The following is a 14,916-nucleotide window of genomic DNA, read 5'->3' on the forward strand; positions in this document are numbered from 1 at the left end:
CCATGGTGTATATGTGCCACATTTTCTTAACAAAAACAAGAAATGGGGAAAGGATTCCCTATTTAATAAATGGTGCTGGGAAAATTGGCTAGCCATAAGTAGAAAGCTGAAACCGGATCCTTTCCTTACCCCTTATACGAAAATTAATTCAAGATGGATCAGAGACTTAAATGTTAGACCTAATACCATAAAAACCCTAGAAGAAAATCTAGGTAGTACCATTCAGGACATAGGCATGGGCAAGGACTTCATGTCTAAAACACCAAAAGCAACGGCAGCAAAAGCAAAAATTGACACATGGGATCTAATTAAACTAAAGAGCTTCTGCACAGCAAAAGAAACTACCATCAGAGTGAACAGGCAACCTACAGAATGGGAGAAAATTTTTGCAACCTACTCATCTGACAAAGGGCTAATATCCAGAATCTACAAAGAACTCAAACAAATATACAAGAAAAAAACAAACAACCCCATCAAAAAGTGGGGAAAGGATATGAACAGACATTTCTCAAAAGAAGACATCCATACAGCCAACAGACACATGAAAAAATGCTCATCATCACTCGCCATCAGAGAAATGCAAATCAAAACCACAATGAGATACCATCTCACACCAGTTAGAATGGCAATCATTAAGAAGTCAGGAAACAACAGGTGTTGGAGAGGATGTGGAGAAATAGGAACACTTTTACACTGTTGGTGGGATTGTAAACTAGTTCAACCATTATGGAAAACAGTATGGCGATTCCTCAAGGATCTAGAACTAGATGTACCATATGACCCAGCCATCCCACTACTGGGTATATACCCAAAGGATTATAAATTACTCTACTACAAAGACACATGCACACGTATGTTTATTGCGGCACTATTCACAATAGCAAAGACTTGGAATCAACCCAAATGTCCATCTGTGACAGACTGGATTAAGCAATAAGTTTTTTTAGAATACAGCATATACAGTCATCCTTCCCAATTGCTTATCAATGGTAGCCTGGATAAATAAATTGTCATATATTTACACAGTTGGAATGCTCTACACAGTAACAAGAATAACAAATTACAATCAGATTATTGACTAGTATTTATTTCACTCACAAACACAGTCTTGAATTGAAAAAAGCCAGACACAAAATGCCATATCCTATATGACTCCATTTACATGAAGTTCAAAAGCAGCAAAACTAATCTTGGATAGTGATCACCCTTGAGAGTAGAGAGGAGATAGTGACTTGATGGGGTCAATAGGAATAATAGATGCCAGAGCTGGTAGATGACATGCAGTTAATGCAACAACAGTTAATCAACTATACTAACCGTAATTAGCAAAATTTTTCTGGGAGAATTATTTGTCAAGAGAAAAATCCTCTATATTAAGTCTAGGATAACAATGAACAAAATTTGTGAATACATCTGATAATGACCAGAAGAGGTTATTTGAGTTCAAGGACTATAGCTGATTTTTCAAAGATAAATATTCCTGCAAAAGAAATTTATTTCAGCTATCCTAATTTGAAAGAAAAATTCTACCCATTTTCTTTATTCTTACTATATGCTCACCAAACAGTCCTCTGATAATTTGTCTTCTCTCCTGAGCACACTTAACCTACCATGGTGAAATTCCCAGAGTGAATTTATCCACACAATTTGTTAATCTGGATTAAGCTCTCTTTATAGATTAAGAAATTGGCATTCTGAAATGCATATCAGTTGTTTATTTGTCCTCTTAATATATTGGTCCCCAGGAGATTAGCTCTGGTGGAAATGGTAAAGTTGAGTTTCTGACTCTACAAAGCTAAGAATCTGGTGTAAATATTGCATTAGTGCTCACTCTGCTTGCAAGGAACAAAAATAAAAATAAAATGACTTAAACTACAAAAAGGGGGAGCATATTATAAAGAGAAGGTGGTGTTTGATGGAATGCTAGAGCAGGAGTGCAGTTTCAGAAGCTATCCTCTATTCAAGCAGCACCCTTTCTCTGTCTCTTTGCTGAATTCGTTCTGCATACACAGTATTCTTTCCTCAGACTAGCTTTTCTGTTACTTAGTTCAGAAGACTGAAAAAAAAAAAAAAAGGCAATACTGCCCTTAGACCTGGGCAACCAGGGCTCCTAACCTGGTCCTGCACCTCGCCTTCCTTGAGATGCCCTAATTCCCCTGGGGTGTCTTGGACCATTCCGCAGGATGGAGCCAAAATGTAGTACTATGTGCGTCCTGGACAATGGAAGTCCTGAGATGTTCTATTGCTTTTGGTGGCGGGGACCAGCCAAGTCAGCAGGACCTGTTGGGTGGGACACCCTAAGCCTAGATAAAATGTTATTGGCTTCTTTGTTTCTTCCCTTCAAGCCCTCCTGACCATACGACCCTCTTACCATACTCAGGGTCCCACCAGTGCTCCAGGATCTCTGGGACTAGCACCTGTAGGGTGGCTTAGGGATGGATGGCCCTGCCAGTTGCTGGAGAGCAACTTGGAGAGCCAAAGCTTGCACTGACTGGGGCATTATTTTCTTCATGGCGTTATTTCTTTCATCGCACAAGTTTGGGCCACCAGAATGATGCTTTTTCAGTGGTTTGAGAGTGATTTTCACTAATATCAGACACAGGATGAGTTCAGTGCTCTAGGCCACCACTGTCCGCCATGCATCCTTGGTCTGGAGCTGACTGTGTGAGCCAGTATGTGGGCTCTTCCCTGACTGCTCAGACCAAGGAGCCACCTCTAGTGGAGAGCACTTGAAAATGGTATGTGTGTCTGCAGACATCCTTTATCCTAGGGTCTCCAGTCCTCATCCTACTGCTGACAATTAGGGCAGTCACATCACCCCTCTGCAAGCTCCATGCCACATATCAGACATGACTTATCATGGCAATGCTTGCCTCCTTTGAGGGCTTTTGAGACTGTAGCAACACAAAGCCAATGGCCCATTTCAATCAATGTCCTTTCTTACCTCTAATCAACATGGTAACCTCCTGTTCTGAGTTGGTCATAAGCCTTGTTGAACAAGTGATGGACATTGGTTGCTCAAATGGGATGACTCTTTTCATCTATCCAGGGTCCCTCATCTATCTTCACCACTGATAACTATACATGGAAGGCAGGGCTGCAGCCAACCTTAAAAGGATCACACTCTAGGGATGTAGTGATTAAGGTCTAGACAATTCAAGAGAGGACATGGTTGAGAGATGTGCTGTTCTACGTTAGTAAAATAAGTTCTATAAATAAATGCTATTAATAAATTCCAAACAATAAATTAACGACCACAATATGAATAATTGTTTGCATTTTCCTGCATTCTCTGTGTAAGACCTGTATTTGTGGTCATCATCAACAAAGTACACTAACAACATTTGAATCATTAGAATCTAGTGTTCACAGGCAGTACAATGGATGTTGAAGCAATATGAGTAATGCTGTAATCAGCATTAAATAAACGGCGTTATGGAACTGCAGAGGCAAGAAGATCTATACGGTTCCAATTATAATAGGATCCAAGGAGCCATGGCATTGTGAATGATAATAGTGTTGCTACCTTTTCCTTGCAGTGGTAAATATGAAATTAAACAGGAATGGTTTATTTAGTAATAATTAATACAAATAGGTGAAATTTTATGTTCACTGATTGGACAATAAGCAGCTATGTTAGTAGCTTTTCCTTGCCTTGACTCTTTAACAGCAAATCACTCCATCTCACATGGGTTCATGACTTTTATAATTATTTTTGTAATTAGATGAGTGCTATAGATAAATTCTCTCTCTCCTTGAATATTTCCTCAAGGCTTTTAATATCTATAGGCAACCCTGGACAGAAGATAGTGTTGCTAAAGTGTTCAAGTTTCTGTTTCTTCCATTCAAGAAATTCCCACCTGGAGCCTCTTAGCCCCATCTTCAAATTTCCAGACAGACTCTAGTTGCTCTGGCTTGAGTCAAGTGTGCATCTCTGTTCAATCAGCTATGTCAGTTTTTCAGGAGCATGGTGTAATGTATAGGCCTGACTGCTAGGAGGCACTCCTGTGGGAAAAGGGGAGTAAAGGGCAGTGCGCAGAGAAAAGAAAAAGCAGTTGGTTCTTGTATTGGTTTTCTAGTGCCACGTAACAAGTTACCACAACCTTAGAAGCTTAAAGTAACATGTATTTGTTATCTCTGTTTCTGTGAATGAGAAGTCTGGGCATAGCTTAATTGGATTCTCTGCTTAGGGTCTCACTAGGCAGAAATCAAGGTGCCAAGTGGAGCTGCAATTTCATCTGAAGCTCGGGATTATCTTTTAGGCATATTCAGTTGTCAGTGGAATTTACTTCCCTGCAACTTTATGTCTGAGGTCCCTATTTTCTTGTGAGATGTTGGCCAGGAGTTTCTCTCAGCTTCTAGAGATTGCCCTCAGGTCCTAATCACATGGCATCTCACAACAGAGTTTACTTCTCCAAAGCCAGCAGGAGAATTTCTCTCCAGTCGACTGCTGCTGCTGCCACTACCATTACTCTATCCACTACTACTATAACTAATACTACTATAGAGTCTTGTATAATGTAATGTAATCAGAGGAGAGATGGTTCCATCCCCTTTGCCATCTAACATAAACTAATCAAAGGAGTGCCATTTCATTGTATTCACAGGTCCTGCCCACACTCACAGAGAGGGTATAATACAGGGCATGTACACCGGGACACAGAAATCTTGGAAGCCATCTTGAAATTCTGCCAACCATGGCTTCTGAATAGGCAAATACTCCAAAAGGCCACTACAGTTGTTGCTTTCTCAAAGCATTGAGACATGCTTCTTAAACTGATGGTCCACCTTTTTCTCTTTAACTTTCTTTTAAGAATGACATAGTTTATGGGATGTGTGTGAATATTCATGAACATTCAAGTCTCACATACCCCAAATATACATCTCTAAGAATATTTTGTCACACAGATTTCTTTCAACAATTTAAAATAAATGTGCTGAAAGAAATGACAAGAAATTATTAAACCTTGCTTACTTAGTACATGTTATGATTTGACATTCTTAGAAGTTCACTACATTAAAAAATGTGAATACATGCGCACACACGCGCACACATGCGCACACACACTACAACTCTTCTACAACTTAAATGCTCTTTTCATTCCATAGAAATCATTAATAGGAAACTTTTGCCAGCTGGTGTTTCAGAGTCCTTTATAAATTAATTATAGTATTTACCAGCCATGTGGGAGTGGAGAAGTCTAATTAGGTCAAGGAGCCTGGCCCTGCTGGAGACTGAGGGCAAAAGCATAAATACGGTGTCAGTCACAAATCTACTGCAGTTCTTTCTTGAGCACATACGTTTAAATAAAAAACTGGAACAATACAAAGACTACCTACAAAGTTATGAGAAAAATCATATCACAATTAGAATAAAAGCAGGTTGAAGTTTGCCATCTATCTATAGCAAAAGTAAAACGTTTTTACTGACAAAAGGATTTCACAGGTGTTCCATGCCACAGCGGGTATGGCATGTTCAATGCTGACAACACACTCATTTATTTATTTGTCCATTCATTCATTCACTTACCCACTCAACAGGTACAGGACTAGATATTGCAGCTATAAAGAAGATTATGTCACAGTCTCTTTCTTTAAGGAGCACACAGAGTGTTGGTGCATATGGATGTGTAAATAGTGAGAAAACTGTGTTGTAAGTATAGTATAGGTATAATCAGAGGATATTATGGGTGTTCCCAGGAAGAATGACTCCCTCAGTTCATGGGTGGGGAAGGGAAATGCAATTAGGGTACTTCATCACAAGTAACAGAAACCAAAGCTGGTTAAAGTTTATCCTTGAAGGACTGGGACAAGAGTGAGGCAAACAATACACATAGGGCATGAAACTTAAGGAGGCAGTCTTAGGTGCTGAGCCTGGAGGTATCACTTGAGAATGAGCGCCTCCTTAAATGTTGAACCCTAGGCATCTGGCTCACCCTAATCCCCACCCTGTTATTCCTTCAGTCTTAACTTCTTCAAAAGCTTCTCATCTCCCACTGTGAAAAACAGTTGAAAAACTGTTTACATCCTAGTGTAAATAACTAAAAACAGTTTAAAGTGTACATTCTTTTTTGTTGTTTGTTTTTGAGATGGAGTCTGGCTTTGTCACCCACGCTGGAGTGCAATAGCACGATCTCGGGTCACTGCAACCTCCACCATCTCCTGCCTCAGCCTCCAGAGTAGCTGTGGTTATAGGCATGCACTGCTACACCTGGCTAATTTTTGTATTTTTAGTAGAGATGGGGTTTCACCATGTTGGCCAAGCTTGTCTTGAACTCCTGATCTCAAGCGATGCACCCATCTTGGCCTCCCAAAGTGCTGGGATTACAGGCGTGAGCCACTGCACCTCGCCTAAAGTTTACATTCTTATAAAGGGATTTTCAGTTAACTCAAGTCTTAAACCTTAAATGAAAATCTCAAGTGTTTACCGGGTTCAGACAGTAACATAAATGAATGAAGCAGGCCTGTGTAAAATACTAGGGAATGAGAGAGAATGTGACGAGTTGTTCAAAGCCTTTCAAATTCAATCTAAACATAAACACTGTCTTGGCCAAAAAAAAAAAAAAAAAAGCATTCTTCTGGATTATCAGGTCAGTAAGATAGTTGTCTGTGTGCCCTGACTGTTAAAAAAAATTCATTTGCTATGTTAGAACTTTAGATTTCTGTAAGAAAATGGATATGAGGACATAAGCCTAGATGGAAAACCCTTGGGATATTCTTTCTCCTCTTAAGGGTTCATTGCCAGGTCTTATTCAGCATTCTTTTGGATTGCTTTCCTACAGACTCCAAGATTTGGCATAGTTGTTTCCATTCTTTGGTGTCACTATTTGTTCTTTTGCTGTAATCTATGAGTTACAGAACATAACTGAAGAGTTTTTCACAGTTAGAAACTAGAGAGAAACAGACAAAGTTTAGGAACAGGAAAGTTATAGCATCATTAGAACTCTTAAAAGTCTCTTGTCTGGACAGGAGCAGTACGATAAACAAGAGCACTCGCAGTTTATATCTACCTAACGTGCTTTTCTATCACCATCTCATGGTCCAGGTGCTTCTGGGGGGCCTGTCAATCATGGTTCTTCCTTTACCCCCGAGCACAGTTTGAGATTCTTGTCTCTAGATGTTCAGTCAGAATGTCCAGTCACCTGATGCAGGGGAAGGAATAAAGCAGCTAGCCCTGTGGACCATTCACTTCTTTTCCTATAGGGGTACCACTAGGGAAAAGAAAGGAAGGCAGATAATCTGTTCTAATCTCCTTTCTAACTAAACACTCTAATAAATAGAATAATGATTTTAGACAGAAGGGGATGTTTCTACAGAAAGCCCTTAGCAGGATCTCCCTGGATAAGGATTACTTCTAGTAAATAAACCTGGAATCTATTGATTTATGGGGACATGAATGGCTTCTCTGGAGAATGTCATGTAATGGAATGCCATTCTATAACATTCTGAGGTATAAAATGCAGATGTATTATAAATTACATGCTTCTACTCTGTGAGGTAATAATCAGCAAAACTATGTACAGAGACCTAGTCAATCATTCTGGGTCAGTGGATAGGAAGCATCTGGCAAAGTCACACAGAATGTCCCAGACTTTCTCTGCTCTGTCTTTGTCTCTCGATTGCCTGTACTCCTGAAATTATTAGGAAAGCTTGATGCTATTTCTAATTTTTGTGAGTCCTTTTTGATCATCAAATTCTGTGTATTGGCTCACCTAATCATGTGATTGGCTGAAAAATGAATATATGAACCAGGCAAGGCCAATCAGAATATTCTTGAGGATTCATTTAGGATTATTGGGAAAGAGAAGTTTTTTCTTCATTAGAGTTTCTAACCCAGTATATGTGAATGTGAGACCCACTGTATAGAGAGAGTTTACCCACAAAAGGAAGTCAAGTAGATACAATAAGAGCTGACAGATGGAGAGAATTAAAGAGGGGGACGTGTTGGCGAGGGACAAAAGTGAACTCTGAATATAGCATTTGGATCCCTGAATATAGCTCTGTCAAGGCATGTCTATCTCTTGGACTTCCCAGTCACCTAAGTCATGTCAGCACACCTTCTTTTGGCTTAAGCTACATTGCACTGGGTTTCTGTCACCTGCAACTAAAAATTCTGATTAATATGATAGTTTGAATTTGGCATGAGCCAGACTGGGAGGACCTGGGAACTCAGGACCAGGCAAACCCACTAGGAAGGAGTAGTACTGAAAGAAGAATATCAGATGTGAAACAAGGAAAACATATATCATGAAGCTATTTTGAACTTCCACCTGTGATTCAGACATAAATGTTAACAGAATTTTAAATAAAATTGCAACTATTATAACAACTTTAAGCACCTTATTTTATATATTTATGAAAGAATGTTCTTCTGCCTTTTTATTCTTTTTCTAGTTTTACCCTGTGTATGACCTCTTTTGGAGTCATGAAACCAGGTAACATAAAGTGTTTTCTGGCTGTGGCTTTGATTTAGGAAGCAAAACTTCTTTTTAGCAATTATCCCTTTATGTTGCAATTTCTTATTTGTTTTTATGTATCTCCAATTCTTTACAGAATAAAATAAACCTTATTTTCACTACCCAGGCACCTCGAACAAGGTTAGTGCTCAATGTTTGTAGGATAAATGAAGAGAGAAATTTTATTTTTACCATTATTGAAACTATGCATAAGCCTGACCAATGTGAAACTGTACAGGCTTGATTCTTTCTCACTCTTTACCAAATGTGCGTAATTATTTTACTTGGTATGCAACAAAATGTTTGATTGTGATGAATGCTACTATAGTTAAGGCATGTTGCAAACATTTGCTGCAATAAGCAAGGAATGACTATTCTAAATTGTTTCAAAGTCTACAGTAGTGGATAAAATCATGGGTCTTTGGAACTAGATTTCTTGCACTGCTTCCTGATAGCCTTGCGACTTTGGTCAAGGTGCTACCTTTCTTTTTCCTCACCTGTATAGTAGTAGTAACAATGCATCATATTGTTGTTGTCAGTATTAAATATGTACTATGTTTAAACTCTTCACATGAAGAATATCTGGCACATGATATGTGTAATGTGTTTACCATGATTATTCTTATTCTTGTTATTCTCCAAACCTCAGTTTTATCAAAGTAAAATGGGGATACATATATGTGGTATTTCTAATGGATAATGCATATAAAATGCCTGACAATAAATACACAATTACTAATTTTCAGAAACAAACAATAATATAGCCCATTTAATACTGAAGTATAAACACACACACACACACATTCATAAACAGCATAATGTTGAAGTTGACAGAACAGACATTGGAACCGGTTTGCTGGGGTCAAATCCAAACTCTATTGCATATTATTTGTGTAATGTTGGGCAAGTTACTTAGCTTCTTGGAGTCACCTCTAGTAAAATGAGGATAGTAACAACGTGTTTTCCATAATGTGGTCTTGAGAATTAATTGTGTCAATTTTTCTAAAGTAATAAAGGCAATGCCAGGAAAATATTAAGTAGTCAGTAAGTGTTGCTCTTATTATCACTCTGGCCTTCAATCACATTCAGTGATGACAATGAGGATAACGATATTTACCTAACCAGGCTACTATGTAGATAAAGTGTGATTGTGCCCATGAAAATGTCTAGTACATATGGGCAGCGGGGCAGGAGACTCGCTTGAACCTGGGAGACGGAGGTTGCAGTGAGTCGAGATCTCATCACTGCCCTCCAACCTAGGCAACAGAGTAAGACTCTGTCTCAAAAAAAAAAAAAGTCTAGTAAATAGTATTCAATAAATGCCCGTTTCTCCCCCTCCCCCATTTTTTTTTGAGACAGAGTTTCACTCTTGTTGACCAAGCTGGAGTGTGATGGCGCTATCTCAACTGACTACAATCTCTGCCTCCCAGGTTCAAGTGATTCTCCTGCCTCAGCCTTCTAAGTAGATGGGATTACAGGCATGCACCACCATGCCCGTCTAATTTTTTGTATTTTTAGTAGAAATGGGATTTCACCATGTTAGCCAGGTTGGTCTCGAACTACTGACGTCAGGCCATCTGCCTGCCTTGGGCTCCCAAAGTGCTGGGATTACAGGCGTGAGCCACTGCGCCCGGCCAAATATCAATTGCATTTCCATGTGTGACTATAGGACAGAGAAGACAGATTAGGTGGAATTTGATCAGTGCCACATATTATACATTGTTATCAAGTAAATATCATCAGTCGGCTTATTAGCTGTTCTTTTCTTATAAAAGTAGATTGTGCCACAAATACCTTATTTTGTTAATTCTTTTGATTCTGGCCATAGATAAATGGTGATTTACTCTATTCAGAGAAGGATAAAAAAGTAGGCTTGTATTTTAGGTTTCTTGTGGCATACACTGGTGTACAATCTGCTAGAATTGAAGGAGAATGTTATTAATCAAAAGGTGCACAAAGAGGCAAAGGACTTCATTATGCTGTTTTGCTTCCACAACTTGCACCTGGAGCTTCTTAATGACTGTGCCCTTTGGAGATAGGTGGTACTCTGAAAAGTGTAAGCCTCTCTAAACCTCTTCTTGTCTCAAATTGACGTTTTCATGACACTATGAATAATCAATCTAATTCTTAAATGATGTGAATGACTTTGGTTGGAGTATAATTAGTTGAAACAATTTTTTTTTCCTGGTCATTAGAAGCATTTCTAGAACTAGGGAAAGAAAGAAAGTCAGGAAATAGCTGGGAAAAAAAGTCATGTATTCCTTGAAAAATACAAATTTATTGATGATATTGTGTACTGGGTGAACAAATCCAGTAGATGGCAGTTTAGTAACATACAATATCCTTCTATCACGGGGGAATTCATGTTTAGCAGTCATCCTTTCTTAGAATATATAGGAAAATATATATCTTAAATGTTATCTATTTATTGCCATCTTTTGTGGAAAAGTTATCATCTACCACCTCTGTGGGTGCTCTCTGCTGGCTTAAAGAAGCAAAGTTGTTATAAACTCGTCAAATAACAAACAATATAAGGAGTGTTGGAATTTTCCAGGATTTTTTCATCATATTTTATTACCTCCCCATTCATTTGAAGCACATATAGATATCTATGATATTTGAAGAAATAAAGGACTTGGGAATGTTTCTTAAGAAAAATAATGCTGTAACCAACAATTGATTCCTCTGAAAAACTGGCTATAATTTTAGCATTTCATGCATATTTTCTTTAATTGTCAGCTAAGATATTTAATAAACTAAGAGAAGTATGGAAAAGGTGTAGAGTATATATAGATTATCAGAATGAGAAGGTAATATATCTGAGAATTTTTGAATGTTGAAAGGAGAAAAGAAAGATACCAACCTTCCCTGAGATATAAACTCAAAGATTGCATTACTTCTTAAATGGCATTCAACAAAAAGTCCAGGCATTAGGAAAATTCTGATTCCAGAACAGAAAGCTAGCAGTACGTTCTAAGATAGAAGTAGACCATTACACACATTGTATCGGTTTAATTGAGCATACATTATATCCTTCAGTAAGAAATTTCTGCCATGGTGCCCTATTTTCTTGGGCACCGGGGCCGACAGCTTTCTCACACAACTCAGCAGTTGAAAGTGATACAATTTTGACATGAAATGTGCTTATACTCTGAAAGCCATTAAAGAAGCCTTGTTTGCTTATAATTTTCTAATAAAATAAAAGACCTTCTGTGGAAAGCAATTTTAAAAAACACATCATAACATTTTAAGTATGTAGGTCTTACAATGTTTGTTCCAATTTTCTAGTGACAGACACAGAGTAATAAGATTTCCCTAACAGATGCTTAGTGTTGGGTACTCACATGTCACTCAAGCTGACAAGGTTTCAGAAAAAAAAAAAAACACTTTCTTCACCATGTTACCATCTTGAAAGATCAGTTATTGCATATAATTCAATTTTGTTTAATTGAAAGGTATAAAATTCACAAAATATCAGTTTATAAAAGCTAATGTAACAGAATAAATTGGAAATATACCTTAAACAATCCATTAGATCCTATCTACAACTTTAAGTCTATCTCAGACAAGACTTTAATCCTATATGCCTGGAGAAGAGCTTTAGCCCAGTTTACAATAAGATTATAGAATTTTAAAGTTGGGAAAAATACGTATAGATAATCTACTTCTTTCAATGCCCAGTTTTAATGATTTACTTTTTATATATACCTGAAAAATTTGAACTTATACCTGAAAAATTTGAACTGAATTAACATATAGCAGGCATCCATTAAAGTTACATAGTTTATTTATTCATTCTTTCAACCGACATTTATCAAGCATCTTACATATACTGACTAGTATTTTCCAGGAACTATGTTATGGACTTTTAATGCAAGAATAAATATTTCACTATCCTTGCCTCTGAGGAAGTGCTCAGAGTCTAGCTGGGAAGATAGACAAGTAAATTAATAACTATACTGTAGTGTAATAAAGGCCAGACAGGTTTGTATACAGCCCTGTGGGAAAACAGATGAGGGGGCATTCTATGTCACTTGGGGGTTTTGGGAAGACAACAGAAAGGAAATCACATTCGAGCTGGGTCTTGGAGTTTGAGCAGGAATTCTCAGGGGGAAAAGTAGGAGGTGAGGATTTAGGAAAGGAAATAGACATGAAGGCAGAAGAATATGTTCAAAGAATGACAGTTTTAAATACAGGGGATGGTGGGAAATAATGTAGAGTGGCCCTGGAAAGGTAGTTCAGAAAAAAGACTGCAAAAGTCAGGTGCTAAAGAGTTTGGCATGATTTTTGTAGGAAACAGGGAGCTACTGAAAAAAAATTGAAAATGAAGAAAACGGATATTATCAGAATTATATTTTTTAGAACATTATCTCCGGCAATGGAGTGAAAGATGGGTTAGATGAGGTCAAGAATAGTCTGGTTGAAATATGTCCAGGTCTAAACTAGCACAGTGGAAGTGACAATGGACAAATGCATATATTAAGATATACTTTAGAAATGGAAGTAACAGAATTTGGTGGTCAGTTGTTTGGAAGAGGTGGGTACTAAGGGAAAGGGAGAAGGTAAGAATGGCTTCAAGAGATCTAGTTCGTATGATTAGTTTTGAGGGTTTGGAAAAGCGCTTATTATTATTTTTCTTTTTTAGGCAAGGCAAAAAAAACTTTATTTACAAGCTAATGTGAAGGAGGGAGTGAGGTTCACCGGTCTCCGGCGGTGGAGGCCGACAAAGTCACTCCGGCGTTCTCGGGCGAGGTTCCTAGGTCCGCACAGGAGCAGGGGCCAAGGAAGTTCGCACCGGCGTTCTGGGACGAGGTTCCTGGGTCCCGCGTATGAGGAGGGGCCAAGGAAGTTCGCTCGGGCGTTCTCGGACGAGGTTCCCGGGTCCCGTGCACGAGGACTGGCCAAGGAAGTTCGCACTGCGCGCCCGCCGGGAGCGGCTTTTATGTCCTGGGCCCGGGAGTGGGCGGGCAGTGGGCGGGACATAGGCGGGTCGGGGACGGGGCGGTAGGCGTGGCTAGGCGGGTTCCGGTTTTTCCCGTCGGAGGTCGGGTTGCGCCTGCGCAGTCGACCCGTGTCTTTCCCGGGCGCGGGAAAGTTGACGGTGAAGAACCGTGGAAAAGCCTTTATTTAATCCTCTTCAGAAGGTTTTGGAGATTCTAACAGGTGAGAGAAATGAATCTCTGAAAAGTTAAGTAGTTTGCCAAGGTTACTGCTTTGGACTGAATTGTGTGCCCCCAAAATTCATATGTTGAAACTCTAACTCCCAATGTAATGACCTTTGGAGATGGGGCCTTTGAGAGGTTTAGATAAGGTCATAAAGGTACTCATGATGGCACTAGTATCCTTTATAAGAAGAGACCAGAGAAGTAGCTCTGTGTGAGAACACAGTGAGAAGGCAACTGTCTGCAAGCCACAAAGAAGGCCCTCACCAGAAACTGAGCATGCTGGAACTCTGATCTTGGATTTCTTAGCCTCTAAAACTGAGAGAAATCAACGTCTGTTGTTTAAGTGACCCAACTTCTGGTGTTTTGTTACAGCAGCCTGAGCAGACTAGAATTACCATACAGTTAGTAATTTATGAAGGCCAAATTTGAGCACATTCCGTTTGATTAATTCCAGAATCCAAGCTCTTAACCACTGAGCTGGCTGTTTCTTTCTATACTCTTGGAGTGGCCAGTATGCCATTTACTAAACTAGGAAATACGGGAGGAAAAAAAAAAACATGTTTTGAATAGCAGATAATCAGTTCGTCCCTTAATATCTTGAGTTTGACATAAGTAGTAGGCAAAACACTGGAGATATTCAGAACAGAATTGTAAATAATAGTTCTGACGCTCATAAAAGAAATAGAGTCAGAAAGCTCAGCTGTAGGAGATACCAGTAATCATGGAAGCTGTGGGAGTGGCTCACATGTTCCAGAGAAGAGATGTAGAGTGAGAATGGCAGAGGACTGTGTAGAAAGCTTTCAGTGGCAGTGGAAAAAAGGGGTCGTTGGAGGAGACTAAAAAGGTGCACTCAGATGACTTAAAGGGAAACTTCTTTTAGTTAAAGTACAACTTCCACATAACTCTGTGAAATGGAAACTGACTTTTTCTCCCTTAAACATACATTGGGCAGAATGTTGAACCTGCATATTCTTAATGGTTTACTATTACTTTAAGAGCCTTTTCTTCAGAAAGCTGTCACTCACAGTTTGTCTTTTTCTGAAGTTCACAATCTCTTCCCATTGGATAGCATCATATTCCATTCCACACAAAATTCTGTAATTGTACTAGGCCACAAGTCCACATCCCTGATGATTCTACCACCCCACCTGAATTCCTAGACTATCCTTAAGTGAACTTCACTTCCAACATGTTTCCGTGTCAATCAGGGAACTGCTCCTTTTATGAAATACTTAACCATACAATTCTAATGACTGAACCTCATAGCTATCTCTTTCTAACTTCCACTAACTCAA

Source organism: Trachypithecus francoisi, unplaced genomic scaffold (genome assembly GCF_009764315.1).
Source record: "Trachypithecus francoisi isolate TF-2019V2 unplaced genomic scaffold, Tfra_2.0 Lachesis_group12, whole genome shotgun sequence".
Classification (NCBI taxonomy): domain Eukaryota; kingdom Metazoa; phylum Chordata; class Mammalia; order Primates; family Cercopithecidae; genus Trachypithecus; species Trachypithecus francoisi.